This window comes from Abramis brama, assembly GCF_963993115.1.
Source record: "Abramis brama genome assembly, chromosome: 19".
Lineage (NCBI taxonomy): Eukaryota > Metazoa > Chordata > Actinopteri > Cypriniformes > Leuciscidae > Abramis > Abramis brama.
Window position 1 is genome coordinate 19,159,342 of NC_139981.1, and position 26,993 is coordinate 19,186,334.

Consider the following 26,993-nt stretch of genomic DNA (forward strand, 5'->3'; position numbering starts at 1 on the left):
TATTGAAGTTTATAATTAAGTATTTTGGCACACCACGCCGAGTGGCGCTACGCATTGTTCTAAAATTGGGTTTTATTCTGCCATGTTGAATTAGTGTTTGACAGTTCAACGCTTTCATTTGGATTTATTTTTCTCATAACAGCTAAAAACAACTTAATATACTTCGCTATTTTTTGGTCTGACAAATAAGAGTACATCATTCAAAACTGTAAACTTTTATTCTTGTACACTCACAATAGGCTAACGACAAAACGTTTTATGTGGTCTCTGTCTCCGGGAACTGCACATCACAAAAATGAACCGAAAGCCACTTGTCTCAGCTCATTCACAATAAGAAATATGTCTAAAGCTCTAAATGTCTAAATATTTAAAGAATGTTGTCTGATTATGTAATCCATATGAAACCGAGAGGTACAGAGGATCTACTCAGACATGTGTATCATGTGTATGAGCGCATCCAAATGAGGAAAGGACAACGCAAGAGTGAAAATCTCGCTCTAATTAAATGTAAATCACCCTGAATTAAAATGTAAAAACAGATCAAATAATTTCTTTGTCGAAATGTTGTGATATTATTTCATTTAAGTTCATAATTATTCTGTAAATGTTATTTAGTTTAACAGCAGCACGAAATACCCACTGTGGTTCGAGATTTATTTGAATAAGTAAAAATAACCACCCTCTGCTTAATTCACAAATCGCACACTGGTTTTAAGGATCCAAAGATCCAGTCCAACTGAAAGATCCCTGTGGAATTTAACCCTCTGGGGTCTGAGGTGTTTTCTGGGTCCTGGAGGTGTTCTGACATGCTCTGACATTTGTGCTTATTTCTGTTACTTGTGACATTTTCATGGCTACAGTCTGATTACACTGTATTCAGCACAAACTCTGCTACTATAATATGACAGCAGCATGTAAGTAAAAGTCATGTATGTAAAATGTAGTTTTGAGATAATGCCGTTTATTTGTGAAAAAACAAACAAAAAAATGTCACTGAAATAAGGTCATGAAACCCATACTGATTATTTCTTCACAAGACTTTTGAAAATTGTATCACATAGCCTAGAATATTTGCTCCAAAACTATGTGAAAATCACCCTGACTGCTCATTCAGATAAGACAATATATTGATTTAAAATTTGTAAGACGTGTTTTGTGTAAGAAAGCTTTATGCGAGGAGGCGTGATCACATCATTAATATGTATTGTTTTCACACCTGAGAAAGACAAAGACCCTCCCATAATGGCCCTATCAGGTGCTATCAGGCCCTATCATTCTGAGGAACCTTGCACAAAGAATGAGGAGAGATTTAAAAAAAGAATGGCTTTTTGATTGTTTGGATTTATTTTCAAACTCATGTTCATTTGATGTTACAATTTCTAAGTGATCTTATGAACCACTGACAACTCCTAAATAATTGGTGTGTAAATAATGCTATACTTCATTTAGAAATGATAAATTGATCATTAATAAAGTATGAAAATACATTTATTAAACACATTATAGATATGCTTGTAAATCAAGTATAAAGCATTTATAGCTGTATTTATAAACTGCTTATTAATGTCTATTAATGCTTTATAAATGATGAATTAACTGTTTTCTAATGCTTAACTAATGATTAATAGCATGCAGTTATTATAAAGTGTTACCCTATTGTTTAATTTTGTTGATATATTTGAGTAAAAATTGACTTTAGAGATATGTATTGTAATCTAAATCTACAGATTTGATAGTTATATTTTGGATAATTTGTTTAACTACTCTGAAACAACACTTTATGAAAAGCCAAATAGCCCAATATCTCAAAATAATGTCAAAAGTGTGTTCTCTTAAAAAAAAACTTAAAACATTTAAAATCAGTAATTTTAAGTGCTATAATATTAACATTCACTTTTCATTTAATATTGCTATTATAATTAATATTACTACAATGTACCATATGAAATATAAATATTAATTTTGAGATTGGCTAAAGATTATTTTAGCAGTGTTTAAAAATAGTTATTCAGATTAGTAAATGTATGTGTGTATGTCTGTGTGTAATATCAACCAAATATGGTACAGGTCCATTGTGCATCCCTAATTCAGAGAACAACCAAAATACATCTGCACCAACAGTGGTCAAAGGTCAAACATGCACGGCTTACATCATACTCACAGGCCAGCCAACAACTTGAGATCTCTTCTGGTCGATCATGAGCAGTGTGCTCATGAAACTCCCGTATAAATGTTGTATTTGACACCATGGGGTCGAGGCTTTGGCCAAGGGCAGGAGGAACGAGGCTTGAAAGAAGAGCTCTAATTAACACTCATTCAAACAGCCCGTCCTTACTGTGATAACAGGAAGCCAGGCTGCTAACTCTGTTCCTCCACCCTCACCACCTGTCAGCGACCTCATTTCCTGCGCTGCCAGTTGGAAACTGTCTCCCGCCTGCCGTGACCACCAGCAGAACCTTGGATTAATAGAGAGATGATCTGTATTGCTTTTAGTCTGCTTAGAGGGTAAGGGACTTGTATTGTGGTGAAGTGCTATTTTAGTATTTGCTGGACATTAACCCATCTGAGGATAGAGTAGATGGAGAGGATCTGTAATTGAATGGTAGTGCTTCAACTAACCTCAAATTATGTTTTTTTGAGATGCTCAACATGAGGCCATGGATGCCTTTTGCTTCATTGCAGGTAAAGAGCCCATTTTCTCATTTCCCCACACAACATCTGAGCTTAAAGACTTTGTAGGTTGACATGAACCTACAAGTTTTTTTTTTGTTTTTTTTTTTGTAGCTCCATGGTAATCAAATGAACATTTGTGCACTAACACATTACTACAGCTATAGTTAAAGAGGACATAGAGATGATCTGATGTATGATGTTTCCACGTAACAGACTAGTTTTAGTACTAGGGGGACCAAATACGGTCCCCTTTATATCGCCTATTTACGTAAATGGGTTTTCAGTGAGCAAATAGCACTTGACCACAATAAAGGCCAGTGTAACTACTCCCAAGATGCATTGTGATTATGGAAACCCCATTAGAAGTGGTCAGGTATATCAAAATATGTAAATAGTCTGTTGCGCCTTATTTCAATTTGTAACACATTTTCCCCACGAGATCAGCACATGATTTAGTTCGGTTTTGTCCGTGTCTCAGGTCACAGTGAATGCAGTGGACTCCATCTCTGCATGTGCTCTGCTTTTAATGTGCATTTGGGAGCGCTTTGGGTACCAGTTACGCATTATTTTCACATTTGCATAATTTCCACATTCAAACATTTTTGTGGACAGAAGATTACAGTATTTCAGTAGATTTGTAATGAGACTCGTTTGTAAACCTGTTTTCACAGAAACTGCAGTTTTTCTAACAAAATAAAAGCTCAACTGCAGTTTCCCGCCAAAATAAAAGCTCAAGGGTTTTTGTCTTGCAAGGGAAGAAATTAACATATTTAAATATTGTAATTATCCTTATTTAGTGTAAAATAATATACTTATTGTGAAATATATTTTTTATTTTACATTTATGTTACAGTGCATTTGCTTTACAATATGTGAAATTTACTAAATATCTTCATGGAACATGATCTTTACTTAATAGCCTAATGATTTTTGGCATAAAAGAAAAATCGATAATTTTGACCCATGTATTGTTGGCTGTTGCCACAAATATACCTGTGCTACTTATGACTGGTTTTGTGATCCAGGGTCACATATTACTGCCTCATGGATGATGATAATATTAATAATAATATAACAGTATAATAGTTTTCTTCTTTTTTTCTTCTACTTGACATTTCGTAGTTTCAGGTTGTTGCAGGTGCCTTCCGTACCTGTATGGTATAGTCTGGGCATTTCTGGCTTTGTCTGTCCAAAACTTGTTTTTTATGTCCCTCAAAATGCCAGTTATATTTCTCTCCATTTTGTAGCCAAATTATTCTTAAAGTTACTTATGCATGACAGAGCTGAGGTGAATTCTAAGGAGGTCACCCGCACACACTCAAACTCCCCACAAACCAGGGTGCCGCTCTATAGCATTGCGCTGTGCTCCTCCGGAGAGCCTGGCACCAGAACTCGTTCAGGCAGCGGCGGGCGTCTGAGGCGGACCCCTCGCTGCAGAGCCCCACATAATGAAGCGCCCTGTCAAAGCCGTTCTGCTAGATGCGCAGAAAATCTCCATCCAAGTCGCAACATGGGAGAGGGCCGCCAGCCTCAAATTACTGTCCTCGCCAAGAACCAGCGGAGGGAGAAATTTCCCTCTCTCTCTCTCTCTCTGTTAACCCACTCCGATGGGAGGTGGTGACTAGCTCTCCGCTCCACTGAGACAGAGTTAGCGGATTCAGGGCATGGAGCAGAATAGATTCAAAGTTTTTGAAATGGTGGCAGATTTGAGCTTTTATTTTCTTTCCCTCAGGTAATTTTGCAGCCCGTACGATGATACAGAGAAGACGATGAGGTGGACCCCGACATATTCTTTGTCAAAAAGTAGTTTGTTTTGAATATAGTAAAATGAGGAAGTAAACAGATTTTTTTATTTATTTATTTATTTTTTATCAGGAATGGCAATTACTTCTAATTTCACCACCTTCAAAACACATTTAGCCTGGCATTAACTGTTTACAGGCTCATATCGACCGTTGCCTTAGTAACTTGTCTCTCAATGGAGTTCTCTGGGCTATTATCCACTATTATGTGGAGACTCATTCTCATATTAGACAAACAACATTAGCTCAGGTAAACAGGTTTAGAAGGTGTGAGAAGTATCTGAGAAATGAAAACCTAAGATGAAGGAGCCATTTAAAGTTTGAAACTTTCACTTTGGAAATTTGATCTATGATTAGCCTGTACTTTCCTTGAATTACTTTAAATTTCCTGCTTGTACTCTAAAAAAGACTGATGATGTGAGGTAAATTCAATAAGGGTGTTTTAATGGTGTACTTCTGCCTTCATTTTGGGCCTTTGTGTCTGAATCAAGGTTATGTTTTTCAGAGATGTGACCATCTTCTATGTCTTTTAACATCTCAGGTGTTAAAATAACAGCAAGATTTCGACATTAAGGCTGAGGTCATGCGTTCTCAGATTTCACATCCCACAGATTCCTGTCATAGCTCTAGTGAACGGATTAAAGCCATCTAGAGTGGAGTAAGATAGCGCTGTTGTTGTTGACTCACTGTTCTGACCTTCCAATGTTGAGTCATGGCTTCGGTCATGCTGCTGATGAGCAAAGTGAAATACAAATGTGTAACACCTGCAGTGGCATAAATGTGTCAGTGATACACTGCGTCATAGTAGATATTTCTTTTTTTTATGAACAGTCTATGTTGTGTGCTTTTGTATTTTATAACTTTTTCAGTTGAATCTATTTTTTTTTTTTTTGTACTTGTGAACTGTGCTTTTGAAAGATAACAGAACCCAAACACCTCTAACTAAACTATTATCTTGACAAGGTATAACTGTGCCTTCCCTTGTTGTAAAGTTAGGCAGGATTTCAAGTTCCTTTCTCATCATTTAGTGCACAGGGCCAAAAGTTTTTGTTCCACACTAAACACATTTCATACAACAGTCCTGCTCTGCATTGTGACATATGCTTCTAAAATTAAGTATACCTAATATGTGCACAAACTCTTGTGTGGTAGAAAAAAACGTTTCTTTTGAAACTTTGACTGTAGCACTTTGTTGATTTTGAGGCACAAAAGTAGCTTTTTTAATGTCATTTTTAAGAGCAGTGTGATCATGGAGTAAACTGTTGTTTAGTAGGCACAGTCATTCTTTTCGCATTTATGCAAGGCTCACTCGGAAAAAGCTACCAGCTGATTCAAGGACGTGAGGAAGGTTTGAGTGGACACTCATTAATCTTCGGTCCAATCTCAACCCTCCTCAAATTAATCTGAGGGGAAACTGGAGTCATTTAGCATATGGTATTTTAATTAATGAAGAAAACCAAGGCTGTGCAAACATATTGTGACACCGGTTCATTTTAAAGTCACTGCTGCTTTCGCCCTTTGTTATTGAGTCAGATTTGTTTAGTGAATTAGAGTGATTATAACAGTCTCTACAGATAACACAATGTAACACAATAATGCTATATACTGCCCACTGCATCATCACGTGACCTCATTACTCTGCATGTTAGAGACATTGATTGATCATCTTGGAAATAAATATATTTATTTTACATGATTCATTTTGTTTAAAATATCTTCACTTGAACAAATGATGTATTTTATTCATACAGAACATAAAGTCAATTTCCTAATCAGTATTTTTTGTCTTGTTTTCCCAGTAACTATATCTAATAAACAGCAAGATACATTTACTTGAGAAGTAAAAATGTGCAAGATGTGTTGTCAGAGAATGTTTTATATTTCAAGCCAGATATTTTCATTTTAGTACGGTTTAATCCTAATAATAATAATAATCTAAAAATAATATATAATAATTTAAATAAATACATTTGGCCATTTTGTAAAACACACGATTCTAAAAGGTTTTAAGGTTTCTAAAGGTTTTTTTTTTTTTTTTTTTTATCCTATAACATTTTTCTTCGCACGTAAATTTGCTATTTTGTAAGGTTTGAAGACACAACTGTATCTCACAAAGATGAGACTTTTGATATGTCAGACTTTAACCTCCATACTAAATTACAGTTTAAGTGTTGAGACACTTTTTACAGACCACACACAATGAGATAGTCATTCTGTAGTTGAATAGCCACCATCTCATTCTCTCTCACTCTCACACACACTCACCAAATGATCCAATCAAGCCTATATATACCTAATGTTTCTTCATTGTTTGTTTAGAATATCTGAGCCTATGTGTGAACTGTGCAGACAAGAAAGAATGGAAAAGATAGATAGACACAGGGAATAGAGATTTTCGATGCTGCTAAACGCTCTGTCTGAGTGACAGCTCTGATGTATGCATTGTTTTCTGAGCTATTCATCATTTCATTTCCTGTGTGCACGGCTGCTTCGAGCCCCGGCCTAACTCACTGATGTCTATGTCGGATGCATCGCCGATGCTCTGAACAAAAGATTTTTTCTTTCAATGCATTTTTTTTCTTCTTGGGATCACGTTTGTGTAGTAAAACATCACAAAAGCTGGAGGAATCTGTGAAAAAAAAAAAAAAAAAAAAAACTCTTGCAATTGTAAGTCGATTTCAAAGTTTATTTCAGACCACTTATTTCATGCTTAACCCCCCATCAGTCCCCTCAGATCCGACGCAGAGCATTAGCAGAGTAGTGCTCAAGTACTCTATTAGTGCTGGTGTAATATGAATCAGACAGCGAGGCAGATCTAAAGGTCACAGCTGAATCTGATGGCTGCTGGAGAAGCTCTTTAGACGCTCTGCTTGAGTGTAAATCATTCCAGTGAGTGCTGAGGGGAATGTGCTGGCAGAGTCCTGCTCGCTGATGTCCATGTGGTGCTGGAAGACCCATAACCTCCAAACTTTGCCTTCTGATATGATGTGATGGGTGGGTTTACAAGATTTAACTGCATTTTTCAAAACAGCACAGTATTGATATTCCTCAAAGCATTCTGGTTAGGGTTTGTTATAAACTGTTAACCCTAATAGCAGATGATAATGCTATTTAAAGGTGTTATTTGGTTCAAATAAATAATCAAAATTAAATAAATGATCATTTATAAATAATCGCTTAACCTGTTTTCTTAAGCTTTTTTTTTAACATTTATTTATTTTTATTTATTGATTTGCTTTGACCACATTTACACATTTCTTTTATAGCTTTTTGAATGGTAAAGCTTCTTAGCTCTTTGGCCTTATGTGATAGCAAAGTGTCGGCTGTTACACACTTCAGTGGAAGTAGGTCATCTTGGTATTGTTTGTCTTCTACAATACCTTACAAAAGTTTTGGTTCAGTAAGATTTGGTTTGATTATGTTTTTGAAAGAAGTATCTCATGCTTTAAATTTGTGAAATGCTAAAGTTTTAAATATCTCTTTTCTATTTTAACATAAAATATAATTTATTCATGTGATGGCATGGCTGAATTTTCAGCATCATTACTCCTTCAGTGTCACATGATCCTTCAGAAATCATTCTAATATGATGATTTGGTGCTCAGGAAACATTTCTTTTTATTATCAATGATGAAAACAGTTGCTGCTTAATGTTTTTGTGAATAGATTAATAGAAATTTGTTTTTCAAAGATTTGTTAAGTATTTACTCTCATTTTATAACAATTTAATGCATTCTTGCTGAACAAATGTATTAATTTCTTTAAAAAAAAAAGAAAAGAAGAACTAACCCAAAACAGTATTATAATTGACATATTGTACACTATATATTTTTTAGCTTGCTACCAGAGAATTCAAACCTTCAATATTTCATTTGCCAACCATTACACCACACCTTCATCATTATGCTTAGGGATGATATTGATCTATATAGTTTTGGCCCTTAGAGCAAACAGTGATCCTTTGACAGTTTTTTTTTTTTTTTTTTGTATTTGGTTTACAGTACTTTCTGTCTTCAACAATTGTGTGTGAATGAAAGGAACTTGAGTTCCCTAGCCGAAAGTGTAATCAACTTTAACCTCCATACCAAATAACAGTTTAAGTGTTGAGACACTTTTTACAGACCACACACAATGAGATGAGAGCGGAGTTTCTTCTGTAGTTGAATAACCACCATCTCTCATTCTCTCTCACTCTCACACACACTCACCAAATGATCCAATCAAGCCTACATATTTGTGTAGCAGTAAGGAATGAGGGAGAAGCATCTGGCTCCTATTTCCAAATTACTCTTCAAACAAGAGGCCGTTGTCCGGGTGATGTTCACCCAGAGTGTCTTGGGAGAGCGGTCACTCCACCAGGCTCTTCTTCACTCGTGAACGTCGCTTAAAACCCCAGACCTTTCGCTTGCGAGCATCATCCCGCCCCATGCCACCATCTGTGTTTGTTTAACCTGGGAAAATGGCTGAAGTCAGCATCCGTTGCCAAGATCTTTCACACGTGCCAAACCACCATATGTTATTTCACGCTATTAATATTGGTCAGTGGAAAGATAGAGCTGCCAGTGATGATGGTGTTTGCTTTGCTTATCTGATGCGAGCACGCTCGGCAGCTGTAATGGAGACAGGCCTCAGGCCACGACTTCTGACGGCTTTTTCTGATTAGATCTTATCGGCCGTTCATTGAAGTCTGGTTGTGCCTGTTACCCATTTTAGACCTTTCGGGAAAAACGTACCAAATAAAACTTCACGGCACATTAGCCTGAAAAAAAAAAGAAAACATTATTTTAGAGGATATATCAGCCACATGGATTGTCTTAAAATAAATAAATAAATAAATATATATAAATATATATATATATATATATATATATATATATATATATATATATATATATATACAGTGAGGAAAATAAGTATTTGAACACCCTGCTATTTTGCAAGTTCTCCCACTTGGAAATCATGGAGGGGTCTGAAATTGTCATCGTAGGTGCATGTCCACTGTGAGAGACATAATCTAAAAAAAAAAATCCAGATATCACAATATATGATTTTTTAACTATTTATTTGTATGATACAGCTGCAAATAAGTATTTGAACACCTGTCTATCAGCTAGAATTTTGACCCTCAAAGACCTGTTAGTCTGCCTTTAAAATGTCCACCTCCACTCCATTTATTATCCTAAATTAGATGCACCTGTTTGAGGTCGTTAGCTGCATAAAGACACCTGTCCACCCCATACAATCAGTAAGAATCCAACTACTAACATGGCCAAGACCAAAGAGCTGTCCAAAGACACTAAAGAGACAAAATTGTACACCTCCACAAGTCTGGAAAGGGCTACGGGGAAATTGCCAAGCAGCTTGGTGAAAAAAGGTCCACTGTTGGAGCAATCATTAGAAAATGGAAGAAGCTAAACATGACTGTCAATCTCCCTCGGACTGGGGCTCCATGCAAGATCTCACCTCGTGGGGTCTCAATGATCCTAAGAAAGGTGAGAAATCAGCCCAGAACTACACGGGAGGAGCTGGTCAATGACCTGAAAAGAGCTGGGACCACCGTTTCCAAGGTTACTGTTGGTAATACACTAAGACGTCATGGTTTGAAATCATGCATGGCACGGAAGGTTCCCCTGCTTAAACCAGCACATGTCAAGGCCCGTCTTAAGTTTGCCAATGACCATTTGGATGATCCAGAGGAGTCATGGGAGAAAGTCATGTGGTCAGATGAGACCAAAATAGAACTTTTTGGTCATAATTCCACTAAATGTGTTTGGAGGAAGAAGAATGATGAGTACCATCCCAAGAACACCATCCCTACTTTGAAGCATGGGGGTGGTAGCATCATGCTTTGGGGGTGTTTTTCTGCACATGGGACAGGGCGACTGCACTGTATTAAGGAGAGGATGACCGGGGCCATGTATTGCGAGATTTTGGGGAACAACCTCCTTCCCTTAGTTAGAGCATTGAAGATGGGTCGAGGCTCGGTCTTCCAACATGACAATGACCCGAAGCACACAGCCAGGATAACCAAGGAGTGGCTCTGTAAGAAGCATATCAAGGTTCTGGCGTGGCCTAGCCAGTCTCCAGACCTAAACCCAATAGAGAATCTTTGGAGGGAGCTCAAACTCCGTGTTTCTCAGCGACAGCCCAGAAACCTGACTGATCTAGAGAAGATCTGTGTGGAGGAGTGGGCCAAAATCCCTCCTGCAGTGTGTGCAAACCTGGTGAAAAACTACAGGAAACGTTTGACCTCTGTAATTGCAAACAAAGGCTACTGTACCAAATATTAACATTGATTTTCTCAGGTGTTCAAATACTTATTTGCAGCTGTATCATACACATAAATAGTTAAAAAATCATACATTGTGATTTCTGGATTTTTTTTTTTAGATTATGTCTCTCACAGTGGACATGCACCTACGATGACAATTTCAGATCCCTCCATGATTTCTAAGTGGAAGAACTTGCAAAATAGCAGGGTGTTCAAATACTTATTTTCCTCACTGTGTATATATATATATATATATATATATATATATATATATATATATATATATATATATATATATATATATAATATATATATATTTTTTTATTTTTTTATTACAGTGGTTCTCAAATACACCTAATTTATTACATCATATGTTTAATAAAGTCCAATTTTGTTAATTAATTAGTTATGAAAAAATAATGCATTATTTATACATAATAAATGATTTCCATAGTTCATCTTACATTTCATACAGTTGCCCACTCCTGAGCCCTGTCACCATGAGCACTGATTGATGGGTGATTCTTCAGGACTCACTCCTGATTGGCTGATGTAGAGCTGAAATGGGGTCGACTGTCCTCTGATACTGGAAAGACCATCGTTTCAACACAGGGTTGTTGCTGGCTCAGCCTCTTGAGCCGCAGAGTGCATGAATATTCTCTTTGTTACTAGTGACGGCTTCCCATCCCAAACACATCATTACGTTTTCTTCTGAAGTATGACATTTTTTTTAAGAGTCTTTGCTGCTTGCTAAAAACTGTTACCATTTTATATTTGCTCTCTTGCAGAGCAAGATCATCTAGATCATTTAGCTACATCTAACATCCAAATGATGTGTTTATTTGTATCTACTCTGCCCTTTCATATACTAAACATCCCTTCATTTCTGATGAAGAGAGTGACAGTTTTATGTTTGGTGACAAGAGATGGTGGTTTAAAGGCGAGCTTTGTGAGAAATCTGACCGAAATGAGAGCAGCAAGTGGTGTTCGTCTAATGTAAAGCATAAATGTGTAGAACAATAGGAACTAAGACTGGTGGATTCCCCTTATAAGCCTCAGCGTTTATATGATCATACACTACTGTTCAAAAGTTTAGCCATTTATTTTTGAAAGACATTAATACTTTTATTCAGAAAGAATTAATTAAATTGATTAAAAGTGACATTTAATGGTGTTTGAGCAAACATAATTTGAAATAAGAAAAAACCTTGACAGCGTGACAAATTTTGTCTGCTACTTTTCTTTGATCTCTATCATTCAATATATGTATATCTTTGCTCAGTCAGACATGCAATCCACAAAAAAATAGATAACAAATGCTTTTTTACGCTTTAAACCTCTTAGACGCTTAGAGATAACCAACTCTCAGTTTACCCTAAAAATCAAATTGAGAAAGAAAAAAGCAGAGAAAATTGAGAGAAAAAAGAGAACCGAGGTTTCTCTTGATGGGAGGATAAAGTACAGGAAATGCAGTAAATATGTGCGTCGAGTGCTTGAGTGCTGGGTAATGATGATGAATACAAGACATCGACTATGGTCCGAGTCCGGCTGATGAGCGGTCTCATTCATCACGTGGCTCACAGTGGAGGGGCGGCGGCAGTTTGTTTTGATTAGCCACATAATTAAAGTGAAATGACAGTCAATGAAGAAGCAAATTGAATGATAGGTTTGTGGTGATTGTAGATGACAAGTTGACTGAGTCTCTGGAGCGTTGATGGCGCTGAGAGAATGTTCTAGATTCAGGAGACGCCATGGGGCTCCCGTCTCCTCACCCGTGACACTGATGGTATCACTGATCCAGGTTGGGATCTTTTTTCTCCCTTGTCTTAATTGACTCATTTCTGCTCTCATGATGCAAGACAGTTTACTTTCCTGATGCTCATCTCTCACTCTCACATTCCTTCCCTTTTCTCACACCATAATATGCATATACATATGTTCTTATGTTTGTATGTTCTGCTCTAGCTGTGTAAGAATTGCTCTATTGAGAGTCATCTTAATGACTCAATGAAACCATTCCAAATTGGTTTAAATGACTCATTAGTGATTCAGTCAGAATATAAATGATTTTTAAAAATCCTTTAATCGTTTTTCAGTAATCACACGTCATGGAAACTTGGTCAAATGGTGTAGGACGCTTATTGCATATAGAAAGAAGGGCATAATAACACAACCTACAGTGCTTACAGGGGGAAAAGAGGGAATTTAATGTTGAATGAATGAAATGTTCGAAATATAAAGTGCTTTCGATGGAACAGAATGAAAGAAGAGCCACTCAGACTTTTATTGGGTGCTTCCCATTATGATCACGCTAATCTTTTGATCGATTCCAGACCAGGAATGTTCAGCTTGTCTGTTGAGTTCATCCAGCTCTCACTGCAGTGGATTGAAGCTGCAGGATGTGCAATCCCAACATCATAAAGTGTAATGAGTTATTTTATGCAGTGTCTGATAAATGCTGCTGTGGGTTGGAGGGAGTGGATGATGATGATGATGGGAATGACATTCCGTGTCCTCTGAGGAGAAGGGAGTTCTAGTCCTTCCCTCACGGTAATGATTTTCACGCCGCTCATGGAGATGAGATTTTTGATTTAATGTTTATATACTATTTCTGGACTTTATGATTGCTGTCTCACATCATGTTACTTATATTTTGTTTTGACTGTTGTCATAAATTTATTTTGTGTGTTTTTGCGTGGATCCTGAAAAGTTTTCACATGTGACTTTATGGGTGTTAACAATTTAAACAATTTTAAGAATATTGATGCTGCTGTTTTATACATACTGTTGAAAAGTTTGGGGTCTGTATACATTTTATTTATATTCTGAAAGAAATATCTTATGCCCAGCAAGGTTGGATTTAACTAAATTAATTAATTAATTAATTAAATACAGTAAAACCAGCAAAATTGTGAAATACTACAATACAATTCTATATTCATATATTGACTATATTAACTCTTTCCCAGCCATTGACAAAATTTTCCAGCTTTCCATGTTTTCACTGTTATACGATAGGGGGCGCTATTACGCATCTTTTGAAAGATTACTGAATCTCCAGATCAAAACACGTGCGAATATGATGCAGAATCAAGCGATATATGTAATCATATGCATATATAAAATAACGTGATCATCAACATTAAACAGCATATGAATCAAAAACTGCCTAACATGACCAGGTGGAATGTCGACCCAGGATAAGCTATAGGACTGTGAAGCTTTGGGGGTGTTGATGGACTCAATCTACTCCATCTATGTTTTGATCATCATTCTGATTCCGATCCATATGTAGTCTTTGAACAAAAAAAACACAAAAAAATCTCAGCTTTTTGCTCAAAATGTTGCTTTTTTCAAGTGCTGATAAAAAAAAATTAAAAAACTTGAATAAAATATATTTATGATATATTGCATGTTCAGATATTGATACGACAACATGAAATATACCATGAAACGTTTTTGAAAATGGCCACAAAAAAAAAAACTATATATAAATATATTGTATTTACTCTATGTTTATGGTACTTTTAATATGTTTGTGTGTCATTTTAAAGCTTGAAAACCCATGCTCACTATCTATTTTCATTGTATGGCAAAAAACAGCATGAACATTTTGCAAAACATCTCCTTTCATGTTCCCCAGAACAAAGCTATATGGTTTTAGAAAGTCGTATTATGACCCTTTCCATTTTTGAGGGAGCTATCCCTTTAATTTTAGTCAAAACAATCAAAGATATTATTTTCTCTAGATTATATTGAGAAGAATTACTGTAAGGTTCTCAGTTCTCAGCCTGAAAGTGATTTGCACATCCTTTAACTGCTGGCGATAACTAAACATTTCAGGCGCGTGGCACGTTTTGTTGAGTAACAGCTCGAGTTAATCTTTGGACCAGCCGCATCTTCCTCCATCAATTCAGCATTTAGAGCATCTTAATTGAAATGGCTGCTAATTTATTGAGTGAAAAGAGCCTCTTCTGTCTCATCTGCTTTCCACAGCTGTTTCTTACATGAGCGAGGAACAATGTTTACTGATTGACAACCTAAGATTCGCTTCATATTAGCTTTATACTCCCTGAATGTTTAGAATGTTTAATATAACATAAAAGTGCTATATGAGGAAAATGAATAGTTTTGCGAAGCCTTATAGCACCATTCTAAACCAAAAGACCGATATGTGTAAACGTCCTCCTCTGAAAACTCATGAGTTCAGCCAAATTAATTCACAACAGAGAATATTAACAAGGCACTGCGCAAACCCCCGTCAACATTGTTAAATTCAATCTCTCATTCCCAGAGTGCCACAGGCCAGAGCAGATTTCTGTCTTGCCGTCCCTGTGCGTGATCAGAAGTGGCCGCGGCATCGCAGCATGATCATTTACAGCGTGGCGAGTTTTACCGGCTGAAACTGAAACACTGAGTGGAGAACCCACAGTGCTCTGAAAATGAAACGTAATATGCATAACATTTTCTATATTGAGATGTTTTAGTGAAAATGTATGTAGGCAAACATGTCTGTTTATTATTTATTTTTATATTGGTGGATATGCAAACAATGGAAGAGTGGAGACGTGCTTTTTTTGACATGCTTTAACTAGATGTGAACTGCATTTTAGTTCCTACATGATTATTATTATTTTTAGTTTTTTGTTTGTTTACTTGACCAAAAAAGTTGTTTGGTTCCTTTGATTAAAAGGATTTCATTTTAGAGCAAATGCATAACTATCAATAGAATATCCTCAAAAGTCTGAGAAGTATTGAGATTTGGACAGTTGGCCTATTCCATATGACTTTCATAAGACAATCAATATGGTTGTTAAAATGCCTGTCTGCTGCCTTCATCTCATAAATATCAATCTACAAATTTTATGAATTGAAATTTACCCGATGATTATACTTTTTGTAGAATGTTTTACAGCATGATGAGGCATCTGAGCCGTGTCCAGAGCCGTCACAGCTCATGCTCAGCTTGTTGCTGATGAGCAGGATAATGGAATAAGCATGTAAGCGTGGGCGCACATGTTTTATTCAAGGTTCAGACCACCTATTTCTAAGATTCACAATGCTTTTCAGCACTGTTCATTTCAGGCCACTGAAATCAAAGGATGGGAAACCTTTCATTTTCGGGGTGGGGGGTGGAGGCTTGGTTTTATGTTTAAAAATCATAAAACTTGCTTTTATTTATTCTTTTATTCTCGTTGAGTTAATTTTAGGCAAATCACTTTTAAGTTGGCCATTTACCTTGCCAAGCTATCTCTGTCCCTCTCTTTCATTACTTAAAATTGATGATCATTTTCTTTGATTAAAGGGTTTGGTGAAACAATGGAGGTTGTGTGTGAGGAATGCTGGTCTTTCTCAGATGGGATCATGTTTCTCTAGGTGGATTCTTTCTTGATTTGCTCAGGCAGTTAACTTAATCTTCTCTTTTGTTCTCCTGATTACGGCTACAGTCCACCATTAACGCAGGCAACTAATTTTATCAAGGTATTATTAGGCATGTTCATAATCGATCACTGCACAATTGGCGTCGTTCATAATAACTGGAATGTTGACGTCACTTGCCTTATTAAACTCTTGTGTGTTGAGGCTACAGGGGGTTGAAAAGACGAAAAATAAAACCATTAGCAGGGTGACAGTTTCACGCTCCCTGGCATTTATACGGCAGCTTCCTGTTAAAACAGCATCCGCTTCACTCTGTGTCAGACTCCGCCACATTAAACCCATTAAAGGCTATGAAAATTAAAAGGCAACTTCACAATTCATTTCATTTGTTAATTAAACAATTATCACTTTTCTACATTTAGACCGGTCTGTTGAATAATGTTCTATCAAAGAGTTATCAAAGTCATGTCCCCCAGGATGCACTGCACTTAAAGAAGGATGATTATACTCTCACAGAACTCGTCCTGTTCACAAAATGCAGTATATATTGCTATAGTAAAGTTTGTTAATCCAGTTTAAGTAAGTGATTTCAGTGATTTATCAGATCACTGATGTTAGTGTTCAGCACTACTTTTAGTCTCAGGGCTGTTGGAGGAGCAGTCAGTGTTTAGTAATGGTAAATATTTGAAGTGCTGTGCTGGGGGTGTTTCTGTGTAGGCAGTGTCTCCCTGTGGACAGTCTGATCAGTGCCACTCCAACAGCTGCTGCATGACCACCGACTGTGTGTATCAGAGAATATTATAGACACTTGGGAGTGTTTTCTCTAGAAAATATAGTTGTTGTTGTTGTGTGTATATATATGTGTGTGTATGTATGTGTATATATAATGTTCACAGCACATTAATGTTAACAAATATAACTTTTGATTTGATGTTGAAATTAACATTGACTAAGATTAATAAATGCTGTAGAAGTATTTTTCATTCTTAGTTCATGTTAATGAATGTTAACAAATGAAACCTTACTGTACAGTGTTACCGTAAATACTTTGGCATGTCCAGACAGCTGATTACCGCTGGTCTGCAGTCAACATAATAAATGTGTAACATTTTTCTTTTTCTTTATACAAGCGCCTCGTCCTCTGTCTTTCAAATGGTATGGTAGGCTTAAAGGCATAGTCTTGCTTATTTGTGTTCCCTCATTAGCCTCGTGGTCCGTTGGGAGTGCTTTTTCCTGAACAGCTTGTTGTAGCAGGGTCCTCTTCCTGTACTAATCTCAAATGCAGACGGCCCTCGTCTTTGCCCGTTTATTTATGATAATGCCCCTGTGTCTCAACAGGACTGCAAAGTTTTTTCTTCATCTATGCAGATTAGTGTTTTGGCAATCGCGTCCCGCAATTACTCAACGTTAACATCAACGTGTTTCACCCTGCCACTAATTAACAGGTGGCTTGGGAAAACATTCGGATCTGGGCTTTTAGGGTAAGCATATCCGATCTGATTTTTGAAATGCGTGTTCCACCTCACTTTTGTCCAGAGATTGCAATAAAGGTGTTTGTCTAAAACGGCATGACAGAATGACTTACCATGTGTAACACAAGCCAGATGCCACAATCACGCATCCTGACTCTCACTGCAATTGATACATTTCTGTTTCTAGACCTGCTGAACCGAGAGACACACCCAGAGACAATATGGAATTGAATTCACTGTCCCCTCAAGAATGAATGTCATGTAGTACGGTATTCTTGGCAAGTATCACTGGGACTACAGTGATATGGCTGGAAGGCAAACTGTCTGGCTTATATGTGAAGTGTTGGGGGACCTCAGTGAAGAGTTATAATGTGAATATGCACAGACAGTCTGTGAGAGAAGTTGCTGTCTCTCTCTCTCTCTCTCTCTCGCTCTCTCTCTCATCTCTCTCTCGCTCTCTCTCTCTCGCTCTCTCTCTCTCTCGCTCTCGCTCTCGCTCTCGCTCTCTCTCTCTCTCTCTCTCTCTCTCTCTCTCTCTCTCTCGCTCTCTCTCTCTCTCTCTCTCTCTCTCTCTCTCTCTCTCGCTCTCTCTCTCTCTCTCTCTCTCTCTCTCACTGATTCACTTCTCGCTCTGGATAGTATTGATTTTGATATTCAAAGGAGATATGGGAAATAAGTTAACGCGAGAGACAGGCACAGGCAATGTTGTTAGTGGTTAAATAGAGTGAACTTGACATTGCGGAGCACAAGGCACAAAACATTAATATCGGAGATTTTAATGTAACCAGACACCAGCCAGTCAGTATAACAAACAGCTATGAGATGAAATATATCAGCTAAACAGCAGTAACATAAAACTGACTGAAACCAAATATAGTAGTGTGGCGAGCAGGACGAGGCCGAGGGCCATGAGAGAGCGGCTTGAGGCCGGTGGCGTGATTACTGATGAGCGACACCTGCGCGACGCATCGGTCTCGTATCTCTCACGGAGGAGCAGAAGCATAAAGGAGGAGCGACGACAGTGAAGAGCCTGAACTTGTGTTGTGTTTTGTTTTATTGTGACAGCAGTCGTCCGTGAGGTTTGTATTTGTTTTATTTTTATAATTAAAATGTGTTTGGACGTTCGCCGGTTGCCGCCTCCTCCTTCCCACAACATTTAACCTCGTTACAAGTAGGTTAATGGATAATAGTTTAAATGCATAGACTTATGCATTTAGAATTCACATTTAAGCTCAGTATTGTCAGCATCTCAAATAGAAAGGGACTGTAACGGTTTAAGTGACTATTTTGCTTTTTTGTTGTTGTGATGTTTAGGGACATATAAATGAAATCAAAGTGAACATGCTATGTTCTCTGAACAATGAAAGTGAATGTTGACCACCACTGTCTCTGGTATCCGTTCACTTTCATTGTATGGGAAAGAGAAGCTTGGACATTCCACTAAACATCTTATTTTGCGTAACTCTCTGTTCAAACACAGTATATTTTGTCACGTGATTATACTCATAAGAGATTAGTACTTGTATTTACACCTAATGCTTGTAGTTACAGTATCATATCGTTATATCTGATAAGGATCTAAACAGCCTCTGTTCTGTACCGATTATATTTAGTACATTTTGCACGATGCTAAATAGTCATAAACATAATAGATTTTCTTTTGAGTGTTCCAGCTCCTTTGAAAATCCCCCACACCTTTTTTCTTGCTCCTAATCCAGGTCCATGAATTATCATTAAGAAAACCCTAATCCCTTTTGAAAGAAGCATAAATTAATGCACTAACAACTGTGTCCATATTAAAGTAATTGCCATTTACTTAACAAATTGTCCATGCACCAATAAGGATAAAAAAGGATGATTTCTTACGAGAGCCTCAGTCAACAAGGGAACCGTGACAGAACTCTGTCACCATGACAACAAGGGTTTGATCAGGTTGGTCGTTTTGTAATCTTTGATAACAAACATGCAAGCGGCAGCTAAGTGTGTGACGGTGGAGAGAGAGACTCTCTTTCCAGTGAGTGGGTACAGTGCCGCCCCTGTGGACAGGGCAGAAGCAGGGCTTGCTTTAACCGCTTGAGCCCCACAGGACTCCGTCCTCCCTCCTGTTAGTTTTATTCACTCACAGCTGTGTGAAACCAGCCTGCCTGATAAGAGGTAGAGGTAGGAGTTGAACCTCATGGCTGATTACACTGAATTCTATTACCACTCATCCATGAAGCAAATTATAAGGACAACCCACCGGTCCTGCGCGCACCACTGACATCTCTTGCCTAATATATAGAACATATACTCTAAAGAAGCTTTTTCCACCTTTTGTGCAGTGGAAAGTTCACATGGATTTTAAAGTGTGTATATTTGTATATTAATACACATATAATGAAACATTACATATATTAAATAAATAAATGTAGACATTTTTATATATTTATTTATACTTGTATATTTATGTAATAATACCTTAGATATTGTGTAAGGATTACATTATATATGTTAACATTAATGTGCTGTGAACATTATATATACACATACATACACACACATATATATACACACAACAACAACTATATTTTCTAGAGAAAACACTCCCAAGTGTCTATAAGTTTCTTAACCAGCATCAACCACTCAAAGAAGTAGATTTATGAATGGCACGTGTCAGATGTGTATTTTTCATGTTATGATGATTGACTGGCAATCAATAATAACTCGTGTTGAGCCGGCTGTCTATTTTAAGTGTGAAAGATGGGACTAGCTGTCATGTCTGCTCATGCATGGCGTTATTTCATGTTTCAGACTATTCTACACACCCATCTTCCCTTCTACATTGAATCAATACACTTATTTCTGTGTACGACTGCCACGCTGCTTGTGTGCACGTGTCTCTGCACGCAGTGTTACTGTTCGAGCCATTTTGCAACTCTGATTTTTTAAATACCCTTAATTCTCTGGGGGGGTCGTTCTTTTTTGAAGGTGCTAATTGCAGTCTGGCTTCAGCTTATACAAAAAAAACACATTTGTGTTGTGGTAAGTGATTTGTTTTGAAAGATTGAAAAAAAATGCAGGACCTGTTACAGATCCATGGAATTCTGGGACTCAAAGAGCAGTAAAATGGTCTAACAATGCCTTTTACAATCAGAATTTAAGCCTATAAGAACATGGTTATTGGCATTATTAAAAGCTGCTTTTGCTAGTTCATTGGTTTCTGCTTCACAAATCACAATCAGGATGTTAAGTGCAAAGTAAATGCAGTGTCTGTTTTAGAGGACACCGAGCACTGAGTAGTTGGCGGTGTGCTCGTACAACACATGGCAACATTTAACCTCTCCCTAGATTTAGGTCAACCATTCCATGGTTTAACATGGAAAGCCTTACATGAGCTGTCATACCTAATCCATTCTGCTGAAGAAACCTGCTATTAAAGCCAGGCTATTTAGGAAAAAACAAAAGCTTCTCATCTTCCTTTAAGAGATCATCTATCTGATGTCATGGCCAAAATATGTGCATTCCTAAAGAACTGCGATCTGAAGTAATACATGTAACAGCCAAAACAATCCATTAATGTATTTTATTTTATTTTGTTTTATTTAATATTTAATGTATTATTTTATTTTTTAATTCGTTTTTCTTTTCTTTTTTCTTTTACTTTTTTTTGTATCGTTTAGCAGTTGCTATAAAAGATCAAGGATGTTTCAGTCATGGGGGCTGCCATGTTGATATCACATGACCACTCTGTACTACTCATTTGAGTGATTTAACCATTATTGGACTCTAGCTCATTTCTACAATGGCATTGGTAACTGAAAACTTGCTTTTGTGTCATGCTACAATGCATACACTCTCCTTTCTTAGTTATTAATCGGATTAGCTCTTGTTAACCATATGCAGTGCTACAGTTGTCTTAGCTTCACAGTCAGGTTTTACATATCAAATTCTGCATGTGGCTTGGATTGGCCGTCCTCTTTGAGAGTTAACAGAAAAAAGAAATGCTGAAAAATGGAATGGTTTCCTGCTGTGAGAAAAGCCTTTTGTTGACTCAGAAATGTCTTAGTGTAGACGTGAACACATTAAAAAGGTTTTCTGCTGTAGAATTATTCTTTGTGGTGCCTGAAATGGTTGAACAGAGTCAATGGTTGAACAGACTATATATATAGAGAGTGTGTGTGCGCGCGTGCGCACATGCTCCACTAATACGCCAGCAATCCAGTCAGCAAGTTAGCAGTCTCTGTTAACCCATTACGTGCTGTGACGGCTGAATTCACCTCACGACTTGCATCGAAAGTCATTACGTGCTTTGTTGATTCTTAAGTGCAAAGATAATTGCACCAAGTAGGATGAAAGTACTTTGATTATTGTCTGGCGGTTCCTCTGAATTCTAATAGATCTAATTTTGCCTTTCCAATCCATCATCTGAGCCTCATTTCTCTCCCAAATTAACTAAGATTTAAATGCACCACGATGAATGAGCAGGTGCCCCCTTAAAAGTAATGATAGTGTAAAATGTAATAAGTTTTGTTAACGTGCCAAAGAAGCGTTAGCTCCGAAAATCCTTTGTGTTTTTCAGTGCATTTGTTGTTTCTCATTGCTACATCACTGTCACTTGCCGCAAGATCTTGTTGTTCTTCTGAGCGTTTATCTGGCTGCACAAGGTTGCAGGCAGAGTTTGGATTGAGGTTTCAGTGGAAGTGCCTGCCTGCCCTGTCATTGTTTAATCTGCTGTTGCGATATCTTAATTAGTCTTGACTCTCATTTTCTCAGATGTGCGCTCTAGTTCATCGGGGACCCGGGCCCCAGAGTTGGCACATTCCCTAACCACAACTGTCATCAAAAAAGACATGGAGGTCATCAAAACAAGCACTGAGCTTAATTATTTACTATGCCCGTCTAAGAGCAATCGAAAAGGTGTTCAGAATATCTTAAGGAATGTTGTATGATAAAGGAATATATTAATTAAATATAATATTCATTATTCCTGTGATGACAAAGCTGAATTTTCAGCATCATTACTCCAGTTTTCAGTGTCACATGATCCTTCAGACATTATTCTAATATGCTGATTTGGTGCTTAAGAAACATTTATTATTATTATCAATGTTGAAAACAGTTGTGCTGCTTAATATATCCAGGGTCTTTTTAAATGCACAATATGGATGATTTTTGGATTCAAAATATCCAAAAGCACTAAAATTGTTATATATTTTGTTGACTTGTGTACTTACATCATCCCAAATATTTCCAACAATGTTTCAATCCAGATAAATCAGCTATTTTAACTAGGGCTATCGCAATGAAGGAATTTCCCTTGCGGTATTATCGCCATTTATTTATTTTGATTTATTTTGATTTATTTGTTGCTATATAAATAAGTGTTACGATGTGGTCAGCATGCACAAAAACGAGGATATTTTCTGTAACCAATGTAACCGAAACGAAACAGCGTCTCTGCGCATTGAAAGGCTGTCACTCAGTGCGCAGTTACATTGTTACGGCAACGGACCGTCTTTGATTAAACCGTTCATTCTACGAATACGTTCAAAAATGCTGATTCATTAAAAGATAGATGTAATGAAACAAGGTGTTAATTATTTTTAACTTTGAGATCCACTTTTCAAGGCTCAGCTTGACCAGCAATGCGTCGCATGGGTAACGTTGAAGCTGATGCTTCACTTACTGTATTAGAGACCAATGGCATTGATTCAATGCGTGACTTTTTTTCCCGCGGCTTCCTCGCGCTGTGGAATGCTGACCAGCGCTGACGCCATTCATGGTAAATACCCTTAAACGTTAAAAGGATGATACAACAAATATTTTGCTTTCCTTGGACACGGCAACCTTTTCACGAATATATATGACTTGACCTCAAAGACAGACGCAGGTAATTGCAAGCGCTCAGTCGATCTCTCTCATTCATTGTCTGTTTAGGCTTAAGTGCAAATCCACGAAGCCTCTGTACAAATCACCATGATAAACATCTTGTTATCATTATTAACTAATTTAAAATTCAATACACATGCACGAAGTTCAAAACAAGAAGGGTAGTAGGCTATAGCCTTATGAAAAAAGAAAACACGCGAATATCGCGGTTGCTGCGGTTACTTGCATTCCTCTGCAGTTGGCTTATCAGTAGCGTGGTACTACAATATTGCTTACTATATACAAAACAATAGTCTTATTGTTTAAATCTCTTGTTTTCTTGATTCACAGCGAATGACATTTTTGTATCATGCCTCAGAGACAATGCTGTTTTGTGGCTAACATGGCATAATTAGAAAAAACTTTATTTGTAGGAACAGCAATACACCATTTTCTCTGCCATACAATATATTTTAAAATGAATTGCATGTCATTTAGCAGCACAAGTCATCCAACTAATATGATATTCTATTATCAATTTAGCTTACTGCAATGTGCAACAAGTGTCTCATACCAGCCACTGAGCGATCGCACAGAGTAACATTATAACATAACTTTCAACACACTCAAATGCATTTTCAGCATGATTGTTTCAACCAAGTAAAACAGCGCTACGTTACCCCAATTTTAATTCGGCAAATCAAGTGACCTGTAATAGTTGTAATTCAGCATTTTGTGGCTATTTTATTAGAATGAAATAAAATAATGTGAATTTAAGTGATCAAACGGAACTTTGTTACAAAGTTCAGGGAAGGAGGCGGACATTAAATCCTTTTAAAAAACTTTAATTGTAAAATAAACAAGCAACAAAACGAAAGGAGTGGCAGTGGCCGTCTGTGGCATATAATCATAATAATAAACTAAAAATGTCCCACAGCTTTCGGCCTCGCCCTGCTTCATACCACAGTAATGTTAATAAAACTTTAAAACATTAGCTCACCCATGTACATGATTTCTGAGTCCCGTCAAATCGATTTCCGTTGGCTGTGGAGGTGAAGACAATAACTCCCATGATTCCGCTCTCTTTCATGGTGTTATCAAGATACGCCTTTGTTATTGTTTTGAAAAAGTGACCTATAGTGGTGAAACTTACATACTGTGCCTTTAAGTCTTAATGTGAAATTAAAAGTTGTCATTATTTTTTTTAGATCCAAAATCAAATATTACACATATTTGCTTGACTTCATGATGTTTAGTTACCAGACACTAAAGAAAAAATATTTGATGCTGTTGACATCAAAATGAGCCATAGTGAATAACGACCGATTTCCATCAATTTCATCATACAGAGCTATTGTATGGCTTCAGAAGACTTATAATATGCAGGTAGATCACACATAAATAAATTAATAATAATAAAAAAAAACTAAAAAAAAACTAAAAAAAAAATTAAAGCACATGGTCAATATGATCTGTTGTTGTTTGAAATGCTTAAAACTTGCAAGACTTGTATGTGTGTGTTTTATGGAAAAAAGACCATGTTTTGAAAAGTAACTAATGACAGAATGTTAATTTTCAGGAGAATGATTCATTTAATCTCCTTTTGTTGACTGTGTTTTCAGCACAGAGAATGATATTTGTGTGAGAAAGTCTAGAAATAGCAATCATAGACTATATGTGGGTTCTGCCAAAGCAGCTCGCACATCTAAATAAGGTGTCTTGTCTCTTTGATGTGTGCACGTCCCTTTGGTGGTGCATCTTTTGCTACAAAGGGGCTGTAAGAACAGAAGCCGTGCTAGTCTCCCCCAAGCCGGCTGTTTGAAGGTGACGTTTGATGTACCTCACCGACGCCAGCTGCCATACCTGTCGCACGCTGTGGCGGTAAAGCAGGAAACGTGGGAATGGGGCTGTGCCGAACGAAAGATCCGTCCTGCCCCCGTAGAGCTTTAAAAAACGCAGCCCATCAAAGCGACGGACGGGAGGCCCTCCTGCCGAAGTTCTCACCCATGTTTTCACCCACCTTACTTTCTTTTTTTCTTCCAGAACCTCTCAGTTTGCTTTGGTTTGCGTTTAGGTTAAATTCACACATCAAAGGATCAAATACTCGAATGTTAAATCGATCTCAGACGATGTTTTCAGAGAGCCCGGATGGCTCGCATTATCATTGTGAGTATTAACAAAACATGTGGTTCAGGTTTCGGACGAACTGTGCTGTTAGATATAATGCCTCGAGATAAACCGAGCGCAGTGTTAGGATGTTGAAACCATATATCTTTTCTGGTCTCCATCCTCCCCACAGAGTTTACAGCAAGAAAAGGAGAGGAAGTCGGCCCTCCGAGCGTAGCACCGGGAGACCCTGCTTTCCATTATTAATGGCTGTTGACGGTAGCCCATGGGCGGTGGCTTGTGTCCGTTGGAATAAGATAAGTCCCCGCTGCCCGCACCTCTGTCCTCATGGCGGCCGCCGCATATAAAACAGTCTCTCGGCTCACTTGATTAGAACGAGGCATTGAAAAGAAAAAATGCTTGAGAGGTCAGTCGAGTAAAGTGAGCAAAAAGGCATCCATATTCAGAGCCCTTGCCTTACGCTCTCCCTGGGCCCATTCTCTTATGTAAGTGCCCTTGACAGACTCATTGTGAAGTGATTGTATGCATTATTCCCGTTGATTGAGTTGAGGTGCGGGGCAGACACATCTTCCTGAGGGTGATTGCTCACCACACCTAGTGAGCCTGTCCTTTTTTCAGTGTTCTTATCTGCTCTTGTCGTAAAAAGAACCCTTGACGGCTGTACGAAGAGACATTTTTTCCCTCCTTTCCATTCTTACTTCTTTCAGCATTGACAAGTTTGAGATGACAGCGAGTTTCTCTCTTGCTCTGTATGTCTGTTGTTTTTTTTTTTTCTGTTCAATTATTTATTTATTACCAGCTATTTGGTGGTTGAAATCTATGCAAATTAAATTCCACACTGCAAAATATCTATCTATCTCTATATGCACAGTACTGTGTGTGTGTGTGTATGTGTGCGTGTGTATATGTACAGTATAACAGCACCTCTGTCCTCATGGTGGCCGTATTATATGTATATAATACTTTTCACTATGAGTCAATAATTCAGTTATTAATTTATTTCCGCCTCCTTCTACCCTGAACTTAAACCCTGTTATGAATAAAAACATCAATAGAGTTTTAGACTGAAAATGTGTGTGGTGTATTTATAAGTAAACTAAGCACCAGATTACTGCAATTCATGTAAACATGGTAATTGTTAATGGACAGAGATTCTGCAATTACTGTTGAACATGTACCTTCAGAGGGTTCATTCAGCGGTCAGCACTCGAAACGCGACAATAGAGAGAAACATTTCCCACAAACAGAAGCGGAAAAAAACAATCACAGGTATCGCTCAGTCAGGATAATGGCTCTTTTTCCCCATCCTCACTGGTGAATGCTGGTCAGTCTAACTGGCTAAATATCTTTATGAGGTGAATTATACGACCACCTCAGTGCCTCAAGTGGGAAATTACAGTAGATAAGTCAAATGGAAATGGT

The 26,993-nt window shown here is 37.5% G+C and overlaps 1 protein-coding gene across 2 annotated transcripts in view; it reads left to right on the plus strand.

The window, feature by feature from the left end:
• The window catches only part of macrod2 (mono-ADP ribosylhydrolase 2), a 561,583-nt gene that overhangs the window by 345,879 nt on the left and 188,711 nt on the right, over positions 1 to 26,993 (plus strand). The gene's annotated exons all lie outside the window — the stretch shown is intronic.